We start from the raw sequence: 14,099 nt of genomic DNA, 5'->3' as shown, positions 1-14,099 counted from the left end.
AAGGGGGGGGAACCGGGAAAGCCGATAAGAGTGAAGAACGGAAAGGGGGGGGGGGGGGGGGGGGGGGGAAAGGCGGGCCGGAGAGGAAGCGATGAAAAGATCGATAATAAACAGAGCGAGACAGACGCACAGACAAGAGAGAAAGGAGAAAGCGGCCGAGATAGGACTAAGGAGAAGCCGAAAGGAAGCGCATGCCACCCGCGCCTTCTCCCCCGCCTCCCCTCCCCCTCCCTCTGCCCCCCTCCCTCTGCCCCCCTCCCCACCTGCCCCTCCTCCCCTCCCCCTCCTTCTGCCCCCCCTCCCCACCTGCTCATTTAACCCCCTCCCCTCTCCCCATTCACTATTCCTCTCTCCCCTTCCCCAACCCCAACCACCCCTATCACCCTCTCCGTCTTACCCCTCCCCCATTCCCTCCTCTCTCTTTCTCCCTTCTTACCCCTTATCTCCCCTTCCCTCTTCCTCTACCCCTCTGTCCCTAATCCACTTCTCCTTCCTCTTCTCTCCCCTTCCCCTTCCCTCTTCCTCCTTCCCCACCCCTAGTTCTCTTCTCCCCTTCTACACCCCTCCCCCCCCCCCCATTCCCTCCCCTCGAAGTTCTTCACGAAATTCAAACCCGAAAGCTCAGGACGTGCCGGGGATTCCCCAAATACCTCTTGCTGGCCAATTACCTTCCGTCGACCCCTTCCGACCGACCAGAACTGACCCGTCGACAGGTCCTCGTCATAAATGGGGGTGGATGGAAGGATGGGGGGGGGTGAGGAGGGGGGAGGGGGGAGGGGGAGGGAGGAAAACGCGTCATCTTCCTTCTCTGCCCCCCCCTCCCCCCTTTCAGGACCGGGTCAGTGATAATTATACTATGATTTTCGGGATATTGGTTTACAAATTCCGGAGTTTAAGGGAACGCCTACTACGATTCATCCAAAGACAAGAAAACAAACGCACACACAAACACATACAAACAAACACACAACCCCCCCCCCCCACATACACACAAACACCAATCACAAGCCATTACGCAGGGGGCCGCCGTCTCCCCTTCCTCGTTCTATACACAAGACGCGCTCTCCTCGAGGACGACGACCCAAGATTTCCCTCGAGGTGGCCAAGACGCGCTAAGACGCTCTATTTCGGTGCTCTATAAAACAGTGCTAAACTCCAGCTAATGTTAGGTACAAGAGCTCTTCACTGGGGACAATAACACATACATATGTCCGCGGGCGCACGCATACATAGCCGTGCACACACACGTACATACAGACGAGCGTCCGAAGCAGCCTGCTAAGTCAATCACAAGAGGGAGGGGGGGGGGGGGGAGGAGAGGGGGAGGAATAGGGGGAAGGGAGAGGGGAGGAGGGGGAGGGAGGTGTGGTGGGGAGGAGGGGGAAGGGGGAGGAGGAAGGGGAGGGAGGTATGGTGGGGAGGAGGTGGGGGCAGGATCTCCAAATTCACGTGTGAAAGGATTTACTCGAGGATGTGGCGGGCGATTAGTAATGATAAGAATTACCACAAATTGCGACGGTCACCTCTTCTCTACTCTTTTCCTTCATTCGCTCTTCCTGTGTCCCTTTTTCTTCACTTAATGCCATCCTCTCTACTTTCCTCTCAATTCTCTTCCCTCCTCTTTATTTCAATCTCCCTATCTATCCTTTTCCCCCCTCATCCTTTCCCCTCTTTTCACCGCCCTTTCTTTACTCCCTTCCCACATGCCGGAAGTACGGCATAGAAAACGCGTTATCGTACGGGGGAGACTGAGGAAATCCGGAAAGGGACAACGAAGGGAAGCGGCGTTATGCTCGACGATAGCGGTTCTAAATGTGAGAACATGCTAAAGAAGGAGAAGATGGGGCAATAACGTAAGTGAAAGAAAGGTAAAACAAATCAAAGACCAAGAGAAAAAGAGAAAAAAAAAAAGAGAGAAAGAGAGAGTATGAGAGAGAGAAGGGAATGAGAGAGCAAAAAAAAACTGAGAGAATATAGAAAGAGAAAAAAAGTAAAGAGTTAAAAAAAACGAGCTAGGTAGAAGGAGAAAGAAAAGAGTAAGAGAAGACAGAGAAATTAAAGCAACATCACATAATAACACCAACACGGGGACACAGACGTTAACTCCAGCCTGTTACGCGAAACGGCCGAGCTCCACACAAAAGCCGAGTAAACACAGCTCCCGTAAAACAATAAATAAACAATAAAAACAAAAACAAGGAAAGCGTCTCAGCCTCAACTCCCTCGAACATTCCTTAAAGGGGGGGGGGGGGGAGGGGAAGGGGGAACTCGAGGGACACGGGACAACGGAGGAAGGAAAGGGAGAAAGCTAAAGGGATGAAAAAGAAGTAACAGAGGGGAATATGAGAGAAGAATGGGGGAAGGGGGATATGGAGATATAAAGGGAGAGGGGACAGAGAAAAACGGAGGGAGGGAGAGAGGGAGGGAGGGAGGGAGGGAGGGAGGGAGGGAGGGAGGGAGGGAGGGAGAAAGTAAGTGAGTGAGTGAGCAAGATATAGGACGAGATAAAGAGGAAAGAAGGCAGAGAGGAAGGGTCACAAAGAGAGAGAGGGAGAGGGAGGGAAGAGGCAGGGAGAGAGATAGATAGAGAGATATAGAGATAGACAGCCAAGATATATATAGATAGATAGATAGATAAATAAATAGATAGATAAAGGGAAAACAGAAAAGGGTAAACAGGAAAAGTAAATAAAATGACAAATAAATACACTAACCTTCCACCCCCCACCCCCCACCCACGCTACTCTCCTGCCCCCTTCTCCCCAGCCCATTCCACCCTCTCTCTCTCTCTCTCTCTCTCTCTCTCTCTCTCTCTCTCTCTCTCTCTCTCTCTCTCTCTCTCTCTCTCTCTCTCTCTCTCTCTCTCTCTCTCTCGACCTGTAGACCTGAATACACTCCCGCTTCCTCTCACGAGCTATAAACAAAATCTCGAAAGAGGAAACCCCAAAAGGAAGCCTCCATCCCACAGATTTTCTGTCCTATAAGACTCGTCCTCTTTTTTACCCCTAGGCCTATAAAGACCGTTTTTGAATATCTGAAATGCCTCGATTCGACGCTTTTATTTCTCGAGAATGTCTACAAGCGGATGAGGAAATGAATGTGAGATGAATGAGAGTAGGGGAGATTTCGGGAAATAAGAGAACAAATAACAATAATAATGATAACAAGGACATTAAACCTATAAAATCCGCTATATACTACAACGCTTAACATAGGAATTACCCAATTCATGGACAATTCTGAAAAAAACAACAACACCACATGGATTCAAAACCCCGAAATAAACACAAACGGAGGACTCGATCTCAACCAAAACAAAAGCAAATCGAAGACGCATCGCATAACACAGCCTCGAACACGCTATAAAATCGCCCATTCGGATTTTCTTCCCCTCACACTTCCCCTCTTTTAAGAATGGGTAAAGGGAGACGTAAGGTAAAGGAATCTAGGGAGACAAGCATCCTAAAAAAAAATGCACAAACAAATACCGTATTCACTGCTGGTGATAAAAAGAAACGGCGGAAAGGGAGAAAGGAAGATAGAAGAGAGGGAGAAAGAGAGAAGGGGGGAAGAGGGGGAGAGAGAGGGGAGGGGGTGGCGCGGCATAAGGCGAGGGGGGGACAGAGGGAGGGGGGAGGGGGGAGGGAGGGAGGGAAGGTGAGAGAGAGAGAGAGAGAGAGAGAGAGAGAGAGAGAGAGAGAGAGAGAGAGAGAGAGAGAGAGAGAGAGAGAGAGAGAGAGAGAGACGTCGCCAAAACAGCTCCGCGTATTCCGAGCACATGCTTTTCTATAGTCCCTTATTCTCGTTCATTTTTTCTCCACTTTCTTTATATTCTTTTCTTTCCTTATCACCCCCACTTCTTAAACCCCTTCCTTTTACCTTCACCTCTATCTTACTTCTGAGTTACGAAGGGGAGACTAAGAGAAAAAAAAAAAAGACAACAACCAGTAAAAAAGCGAAAGGGAGAAACCAAGACAGGGGAAACTCGTGAAAAAAAAAAAATACACAATGAAGACTTTAATGAAACTCCACGACAACCCACTCTTTGGTTCGCACAGGTATTTCGCGCGGTACATGTGGTAACACTGTAACGCGTTGCTAAGGTTATGACGTGTTTGTGGCCACACTATCTGGCTCAGCACACATAAGCGGCAGATAAGTAGTAGATTGGGCCGTGTCGCTATACCCTCAAAGCGTGTACTTGCGTTACCGAATACGTTTGTGTATTTGTCCTAGTTACGTGGACAATGTTTATGGCGAAAAGAGAGAGAGGGAGGTGGAGGAGAGGAGGGGAAAAAGAGGAGTGGAGGAGAGGAGAGGAAAAAGAGGAGTGGAGGAGAAAAAGAGGAGAGGAGAAAAAGAGGAGACGAGGAGAAAAAGAGGAGAGGAGGAGAAAAAGAGGAGAAGAGGAGGAAAAGAGGAGAGGAGGAGAAAAATAAGAGAGGAGAAAGAGAAGAGTGGAAGAGGAAAAGAGGAGAGGAGGAGAAAAATAAGAGAGGAGAAAGAGAAGAGTGGAAGAGAAAAAGAGGAGGGGAGGAGAAAAAGAGGAGTGGAGGAGAAAAAGAGAGGAGGAGAAGAAAGACGAATGGAGAAGAATAGGAGAGGAGGGGAAAAGAGGAGAGAGGAGGGGCAAACGTGAGAAATGGGGGGTTAATAGGAAAGGGAAGAGGAGAATATAAGAGGGTGGGAGGCAAGAGAAGGAGAAAACGTGGGGAGGAGAGAGAGAGAGAGAGAGAGAGAGAGAGAGAGAGAGAGAGAGAGAGAGAGAGAGAGAGAGAGAGAGAGAGAGAGAGAGAGAGAGAGAGAGACAGAGACAGAGAGAGAGACAGAGAGAGACGAGACGTGGAGACTGGAAGGTGGAAAGAAGAAAGAAACTGAAAAAGAGAGAGAAAATAAAAGAAAGAAAGAACGAAGGAAAGAAAGAACGAAAGAAAGAAAGAGAACGATGAACAGTAAAACAGACCAAAGGAAAACGAGGAAAACAGGAGACAGACGGGAGAAAGTAAAGCAAGAGTAAAAAAGGGGCAGCAACGAAGTCACCAGCAGCACGGCCGACAGAAGAAGCAGCAGCAGCAGCAGCACCGGCCCTGATGAGCGCAGGGCCGAGAGGGGTTGCCGAGGGGATGCCCCAAATGCCAAACACATGTTCCCGGATATGCCCGACAAATCAGCGACTCTCGGGGCACGGGTTTCGCCAGGCCTCCCGCTGCTCGCTCGGCTCATGACGCCACTGACGGCCGCCCTGTCGCGTGTCACTTCTAATTTCCGTTTTTTCCCCTTCCGTTCTTTCCCTTTTTCCGTAATTTATTATCTTTTTGCCTTCCACTCTCATCCTTTTTCCTTAATTTATTTTCCTTATTCCTTCCTTTCCTTTTTTTTCTTTCTTTTCCCATAAGCTTCCTTTTTCTTTTCTTTTTTCCTCCCTTTCTCTTCCTTTACACGTGTTTTTTTTTAATCTGTTCTCCACACACACACACACACACACACACACACACACACACACACACACACACACACACACACACACACACACACTCACACACACACTCACACACACACACACACACACACACACACACACACACACACACACCCACACACACACACACACATCATTACTTCGTTCCTATCTTCACCTCTTGGGACTTCGTTTCGTGTTGAGGATTCTGCAATTTACCTTCCTCGATTTCGCTTCTCCTCCGACGTCGCCTCACCTTTTTTTCCCTCCCTTCCTCGCGTCCTCATCCATCATCCTCGCCTCCTTCCCCTTCCCGTCATTTATCCTCACCTCCCATCCCCCTTCCATTCTCCTCCTCCCATCTCCTCGATCCCCCCCCTTCACCCCTCGAGGACCGCATAAGACGATATCAACAAACATCCATGTTGTTGCCATGAGGTTCCCCTATGTTTACTGTTTACTAAAGTGCTGCGCTGGAGACGGTGATGTCAGAAGCGTTCTCGTGATGACGCAGCACCCACGCTCTTTCTCTCTGTCTCTGTCTCTCTGTCTCTCTATCTCTCTATCTCTCTGTCTCTCTATCTCTCTATCTCTCTCTCTATCTATCTATCTATCTATCTATCTATCTATCTATCTATCTATCTATCTATCTATCTATCTATCTATCTATCTATCTATCTATCTATCTATCTCTCTCTCTCTCTCTCTCTCTCTCTCTCTCTCTCTCTCTATCTCTATCTCTATCTCTATCTCTATCTCTATCTCTATCTCTCCCTCTCCCTCTCCCTCTCTCTCTCTCTCTTAGCTGACATCGCGGACGCATGAGGGAGGCGCGCTCTGTGTACACTAGTTGAATTTGAGAAGCTTTGGACCCGATGGGGATAGGGTGGGGGTTGGGTGGGGGTAGAGTGGGGGTAGAGTGGGGGTAGGGTGGGGGAAGGTGTGGGTAGGGTGGGGGAAGGTGTGGGTAGGGTGGGGGTAGGGTGGGGGTTGGGTGAGAGTAAGGTGGGGGTAGAGTGGGGGTTGGGTGGGGATAGAGTGGGGGAAGGTGAGGGTAGGGTGGAGGTAGGGTGGGGATAGGGTGGGGGGAAGGTGGGGATAGGGTGGGGGTAGGGTGAGGATGGGCCTGGATTTGGGACGTTATTTAATCAGTTGATAATCCTGATGATAAAAATTATAAGATAATGGAACTGATAAATATAATAACAATAATGATAATGATAATGATAATAATAATAATAGTAAAAACAATAATAATAATAATAATAATAATAATAAAATAATAACAACAAATAATAATAATAACAATAATAGTAATAATAATAATAATAATAATAATAATAATAATAATAATAATAATAATAACAACAACAGTAATAATAATAATAATAATAATAATAACGATAATAATAATAATAATAATGATAATCATAACGATGATACATAAAGTTTCTCTTCTTATATTTTCGTTGAAAGGGACAAGCTCGATTTAGAAATTCTGGGAAAATTTGATTTGTGGAAAGGTTAGTTTACCGATAAACTTGATTGGAAAGAGAGTAGGGGAGAAAGAGAGAAAGAAAAAGAGAAAGAGAAAAAGAGAAAAAGAGAAAGAGAATTAGAGAGAGAGAGAGAGAGAGAGAGAGAGAGAGAGAGAGAGAGAGAGAGAGAGAGAGAGAGAGAGAGAGAGAGAGAGAGAGAGAGAGAGAGAGAGAGGGGGGGGGGGGAGAGACAGAGAGAGAGACAGAGAATCAATACCGGCCAAAGAAAGAAAGAAAGAAACAAGAACAAGAACAAGAAACTCGAAAAAGGGGGGGAGGGGAGATGCCAAAAATATCAACACTTCAATTTTCCGGATCCGAACGATAAACATTCCGGACAGGAGGGCGGCGGCCGGGCGGGCGGGCGGGCGGGCGGGCGGGCGGGCAGGCGGGCGGGCGGGCGGTGCATGTGGGAGGTCAGGGTGAGGGGACAGGAGAAAAAAGGGGAAAGGGGAGTAGAGAAAGGAGGGGAAGGAGGGGAAGGAGGGGGGGGGACGGTAGGAAGGGAAGATGGAGTAATTGAGCAAGATGGTTGCTAAGTCATCCGGTTGAAAGAGGTCGTGTGAGGGGAAAGTGAGGGAAGATAAAGGGGAGGGGAGAGGAAGGGGCGGACAGGAGTGGGAAGGAGAGGAGAGGAAGGAGTAGGGGGGAGTGAGACAGGCTAGACCCAAATTGAAAAAGTGTGTTAAGGGAAGCAACGGGGTAAATAAAAAAATGTATATATACTTAATAATTTCATTAATTACCAAAATACAAACAATCACAACAAGAATGGCATTACGATAGCCTTACCCGCACAAAATCTTCATTCATGAGGAAAGGAATTGGACTTTGTTATGAAGACGAACAAACGGAAGTTAACCCAAGGTGCGTCTGCCCTTCCTCCTCCCCTCCATACCCCCTCCCCCTCCCCCTCCCCCTCCCCCTCCCCCTCCCCTTACCCCCTGGTCTGGGCACGTGCTATATGCCCTTATAACCTTTGTCATAATTCCCCAAATCATTAAAACCGAACGCAATAAACTTATCCCAGCTGGAAAAAAATACTTATTATAGAGGGAAACAAAATCATTTCAAGAATTCATAAGTAATCTATTGTTAGAGAGGTCTATGGAAGTATATATACAAAAACTTACTTGCCTCTATTTACAAACCGGCAACTCGTGCCCCTCACCACTCTCCCTCCCTTCTTCTTCCTCTTCCTCTTCCTCCTCCTCCTCCTCCTCCTCCTCCTCCTCCTCCTCCTCCTCCTCCTCCTCCTCCTCCTCCTCCTCCTCCTCCTCCTCCTCCTCCTCTTCTTCTTTCTTTCCTTTTACTCCTCTTTCCTTTCTCCTCTTCCTCTTCCTCCTCCTCCTCCTCCCCCTCTTTCCTTTCTCCTCTTCCTCTTCCTCCTCCTCCTCCTCTTTCCTTTCTCCTCCTCCACCACCACCACCACCACCACCTCCTCCTCCTCCTCCTCCTCCTCCTCCTCCTCCTCCTCCTCCTCCTCCTCCTCCTCCTCCTCTTTATCTTCTTCCTCTTCCTCTTCCTCTTCCTCTTCCTCTTCCTCTTCCACTTCCACTTCCACTTCCAACTCCAACTTCAACTCCACCTCCACCTCCATTTCCTCCTCCTCCTCCCGTGTCCCCTCGACACGGCGTAAGTCGGCCGAGGGAAGAGAGAGAGAGAGCAAGAGGGGAAGGGCAGAGAGCAGGGCTAGAGTCATAAGAGCGGAAATGTTACGACTTCACCCCCAACAATAACTCTTACTGACTAATTTGTGCCATGTGAGTCAAAATTGATGGTACTATTATCAGAAACCATGGCTGATGGAATTCCTGACTTAATGATGTGTTTTCCCCTCTCCCTCCCCTCCCTCCCTCCCTCCCTCCCTCCCTCCCTCCCTCCCTCCCTCCCTCCCTCCCTCCCTCCCTCCCTCCCTCCCTCCCTCCCTTCCTCCCTTCCTCCCTTCCTCCTCCCTCCCTTCCTCCTCCCTCCCTTCCTCCTCCCTCCCTCCCTTCCTCCTCCTCCTCCTCCCCTCTTTCCTTCCTTACTTCCTCCCGTTTATGAAGAAGGAGAAAGAGGAAAGAAAGAGGTTACGCTATGCCGAAGAGGATTTCAAGATGGTGTACATAGGCCTGGCTTGGAAGGTGGGGGGGGGGGGTAAGGGGGTGTCCGAAGACGAGAAATGGAGAGGAAAGAGATAAAAAAGGGAGAAAAAGAAGGGAGAGAGAAATGAAGGAAGAGGAGGAACTTAAAGAAAAAAAGTGTAGTACAGGAGAGAAAAAACATAAAGACAAAAGGGAAGCGAAGAGAGAAGAGGAGAGCCGAGAAGAAAGGAAAGGAGACAGAGGAAAGTGGGGAGAGAAAGCAGAGGAGAAAAACACGTTAAGGGAAAAATAAAAACCGGGGAAGATGAAGTGCAGAGGAGAATAGACCGAGAGGAGAGGGGAGAGGGGAGAGAGAGAGAGAGAGAGAAAAGACGCGAGAAAAGAGGGGTCGAGAGAAGAGGGGAAAGGAAGAGCGAGAGAATAATAATAATAAAAAATATACTAATGATTTCGCTTTAATTAAGCTCCTTCTCCTCTTACATCCGGGATACTTGCACACTTCATTAACCGAGAATTTAAAATAATAACAATTATAATACCTAAATGGATTCCCCCCCCCCCCACCCCTCCACTCGCCGCCAACTCCAAAATACAAAACAACAACAACAAGTGCGGTAATTTATTCCAAATTAGAACAATATGATAATCACGGCTTTCGCAATCATAATCGGGTTCTCCAATTTCATCCTCGTTTGCATTGCAACAATATGGCTGTAAATTAAGCGTGAACGACACTTTGCAACGTGCATTTAATCGCGTAATGAAGTTGATTGTCTCTTTTACATGCATAATCCCTTCTCCTTTTTCCGTCTTTTCGTCTCCTTCGCTTTCGTATTATGAGCTTGTTCTCTTGCTTCTTCAACCCTTCTTCTTCTCCTATTCTTTTCTATCGTTCCTTCTATCTTTCTTATCTTATCCTCAATCGTCTCTATCCTTCCATTCCCGTTTTCCCTCTTCTCGCATTACCCTCTCTTCTCCACCCTATCCTTCACTTCTCTTCTTTCTCCTATTATTTATTCCTGTTTTCTCTCTCTCTCTTCTCCCCCTCTTCCTCTCATACTCCCCCCCCCCCCCCCCGTTCATTCCACCTTCCCCACGAACTTCAGAAAAGCCTAAGACGACCATCCGTGACGTCACAGATCATCTAACCTGTAGAATTTCGAGTGAGGGGGAGGAAACGTCAACCCCCCCTCTCCCACCAACCCCCCCCTTATACCTACCCGAACCCCCCTCCCCCTTTCCCTTCCCTTCTCCCCTTTCCTGCGTATGATTTGTGACGTTCCGTGTTCTTGCGGGGGCGGGGACGAGAGATGGAGGGGAGAGATGGAGAGGAGAGATGGGGGGGAAAAGGGGAGAGGTGGGGGATTGGGGATATAGAGGGGAGGGGAGAGGGGGTTGGGGAGATAAAGGGAGAAGGGAGACGGGGATGGAAGAGGGGGTTGGGGGATGAAGGGGGAGGGGAGAGGGGGTTGGGGAGATAGAGGGGGAGGAAAGGAGAAGTGGTTGGGGTGATAGAGGGAGAAGAAGGAAGAGCTGGTTGGGGAAATAGAAGGGTATGAGAGGAGAAATGGTGTGAAGGGGAAAGGGCGATGGAGGGGGGTGGGGGTATGAGAGAGTGCCTTATTTTCCCTGTTTCCTGTTTGTGTTTTTGGCTCGGGTGCCGCGTACAGAGAGCCCCTGTTGTGGCCCGCCAGGACATAAAACCCAACGCACGCACATGACTCCCGGGATCGGCCTCCGAACAAGCACAAACGCAGGCACACACGCACGCACGCACTAATACGCATGAATCAACGAAGGCTCTTAGAGGAATGCAAGCACCGCCTTTTCTGCCGAAGAAGAAGAAGAAGAAGAAGAAGAAGAAGAAGAAGAAGAAGAAGAAGAAGAAGAAGGGGAGAGAGGGAGAGGGAGAGAGAGAGAGAGAGAGAGAGAGAGAGAAAAGAGAGAGAGAGAGAGAGAGAGAGAGAGAGAGAGAGAGAGAGAGAGAGAGAGAGAGAGAGAGAGAGAGAGAGAGATAAGATAAAGAGAAAAAGAGAAATGAAAGAGAAATGGGAAAGAAAGAGAGAAATGGGAAAGAAAGAGAGAAAGAGAAAAAAAAACCGAGAAATCAAAAAAAAAGAAAGAGAAGTGACAAATAAACCGAGAAAGCGAAAAAACGAGAAAGAAAAAGGGAGAACCAGAAAGAAACAGCGAGACAAGACAGCCAGACAGAGACAGGAGTGACGACAAATCAATTTCCTCCGCGCAAACTAATTTCTCACCGCGACCAGCCCCACAAGAGAAACAAGGGAGGAGGGACCGGGGGGGAAAGAAAAGGGGGGGGAAAAAGTTTTAAAGGGAAAAGCCCCGGGGAGGGGGAAGGGGAAAAGGGGGAAAAAAGAAAAAGGGGAGGAGAAGGGGGAAAAAAAAAAGGAAAATGAAAGAAGGAAGGAAAGAAAGGAAACCGGGGTTAAAAAACCATTAGAAATGTTTTACAAAAGCGCAAAAAGAACCAGAACAGAAACCTCGGCCGACCGAAGGGGCGTGGGGCAACCTTGGGAAAAGGGGAAGCGAAGGGAAAAGGGAGGGGGGGAGGGGGATGGGGGCCGGGGGAAAATGCGGAAAAACGCCGGGGAATGGGAAAAGGGGAAACTTTTGGGAAAATGGCGGGGAAACTATGTCGACAAATTGGCACCTCCGCGTATTTTTTGTTTTTGCGTTTTTCTTTCCCTTTTTTTCTCCCTTGGACTCTTTTCTGGGGGGACTATTTTCACCCCTTGATCTTTTGCATCTTTTCTTTTTTCCTCTGTCTCTGTCTGTTTCTCTGTCTGTATCTGTGTGTCTGTCTCCGTCTCCGTCTCTGTCTCCCTTTCTCTTTGCCTTCCTTCCTTCCTTCCTCCCTCCTTCCCTCCCTCTTTCCCTCCCCCCCCCTTTCCTCTCCCCTCCCTGCCTCACCCCCCCTCCATCCCTTCCCTCCCTACCTCCCTCCCTCCCCCCCCTTCCCCCCCTCCCTCCCTCCCCCCCCTCCCTCCCCCCCCTTTCCCTCCCTCCCCCCCTCTTCTTCCCTACCTCCATCTCCCTCCCTCTTGCTATTTCCTCTCCTTCTCCCTTTTTTCCTCGAAGCTTTCCTATTCTCCCTCTCCCTCCCTCCCATCCGCCATTTCTTATGCTGCTTGTCTCCCTTTTAATGGGAAACGATGAAAAACGTGACAGGTTGAGAAGAAAGTAATTTGAGTGTGAAATGAATACCTGATTAAGCGTGGCGAAGTGAAGGGAAAAATGATACTTTGACACAGTAGGGACTTTTGAAATTTGTCAGGCCCCAAATGCAGACGCTTGAAAAAACAAACAAATTTGTAAATAGATTAGTTCCCAAAAATCAAACAGGTGAACAAAGAAAATTAGAAAGAAATGTAGGAAATCGAATACGAAAAGGAATAAAAACAAGCCACAAAAGAATAAAACATGTTTACTAAATAAATCAAATGATACATATAGAGTAAATGAACTGAAGGGCAAATATCATATTTAATGTATATGGTGTAGAAGACAAAATTATAAAAATCAGATTCAAGATATACAGCCTGAAAGAATTAAGATACGGAAGAGGAAAAGGAGGAGGAGGAGGAAGATGAGGAAGAGGAGGACCAGAGGGAGGAGGAGAAGGAGAAGGAGAAGGAGAGGGAGGAGGAAAAGGAAAAAGAGGGAAAGAAAAAAAAGGGAAAAAAAAAGGGAAAAAAAAAAGGAAAATAAAGAAAAAAAAAAATTTTAAAAAAAATATGGTAAACAAACACTGAAGAAGAGTATCTGAAGATTTTTGAGAAGGAGGTCGAGGTAGTAGCAGAAAAGAAAGGTGGAAAAGAAAAAAAGTGAGGAAGAAGAAAACAACAAAATAACAACGACCGCCACGCCCCCCTACCTCATACCAACACACCAAAATACATCACCAAAAACTCCCCTCACCCAAAACCCAAAAAAAACAGTGAACCGCGGCTCCAAAACATGGTATTCCGTAACGGGGTTCTGAACCGTGTAACGCGAAGAGAGGGGAGGAGAGTAGGCGAAAAGGGGGGGGGGAGGGGGGAAGGCAAGCCAAAATTCTTTCCCAAAATTCCCTTTTCCCTTAAAAAACCTCCCCAAAACCCCCCCCCCCCCCCTTTTCCCCCCCCCTTCTGCCTCCTGCTGACCCACGAGGCCGGAAAACTCCCATCCGTCTTCAAAAACCCTTTAAAGGGGAGGGAACCCCAAAGGGAGGGGAACACGACATAAAAAAAAATTCAAAAGCCTAGGCCTTTAACCTGTCGAAGCACCTGGTTGTCTAAATTAATATCGTAAATGGAAACTATCGCAAGTGAGAGGGGAGGAGAGAGGGGAGAGGAAAAAAAATAGAAAAAAAGAAAAATAAAAATAAAAAGGGAAAGAAAAAAAAACAAAAAGAAAAATAAGAAAAGGGGAAAGGAGGGGAGGCGAAACCGGGGACCCAACCAGAGTCCAACGTTACCATTAAAAACCCCCCCTCCCCTCCCCCCCCCCACCCCTCCCCCCCCCCCCCCCACCCCCCCCCCGCTCTTCCTGGGCCCAAAATTACGGGGGTTTTTTGGGGCCCAACAGTTCCGGAAAAAAGAGAAACAATGAGGGGCAAAAATCTTGTCCCGAGCAGTTTATGGGGCCCCCACCTCGAGTTCGGGTGCGAAGGACCTTTTCCTTTTCTCTTTCTCTCTCTCTTTCTTATACTTCCTTTCTTTCTCTTTCTCTTTTTCTTCTTTCTTTCCTTCTTTTCTTTCCTTCTGTTCTCTTTTTCTTTCTCCTTTTTTCTCATTATTTTTTGTTTATCTTTTTTTTTTTTTTTTTCCTTTTTTCTTTTTTTTTTTTTTCCCGTCTCTTTCTCTCAAAAAAAAAAATATAAAAAAAACTATCGGCCCCCCCAAAAGGCTTTTTATGCGAATTACTTCTGGGAAAAAAAAAAAAATAATTCTAACAAAAAGGGGAAAAGTTTATTGAAAGAAAAAAAAAAAAAAAAATATAAAAAAAAAAAAA

The sequence above is a fragment of the Penaeus chinensis genome, chromosome 36, assembly GCF_019202785.1.
Source record: "Penaeus chinensis breed Huanghai No. 1 chromosome 36, ASM1920278v2, whole genome shotgun sequence".
NCBI lineage: Eukaryota > Metazoa > Arthropoda > Malacostraca > Decapoda > Penaeidae > Penaeus > Penaeus chinensis.
The sequence above is the reverse complement of the archived record's forward strand: the minus strand, read 5'-3'. Positions refer to the sequence as shown.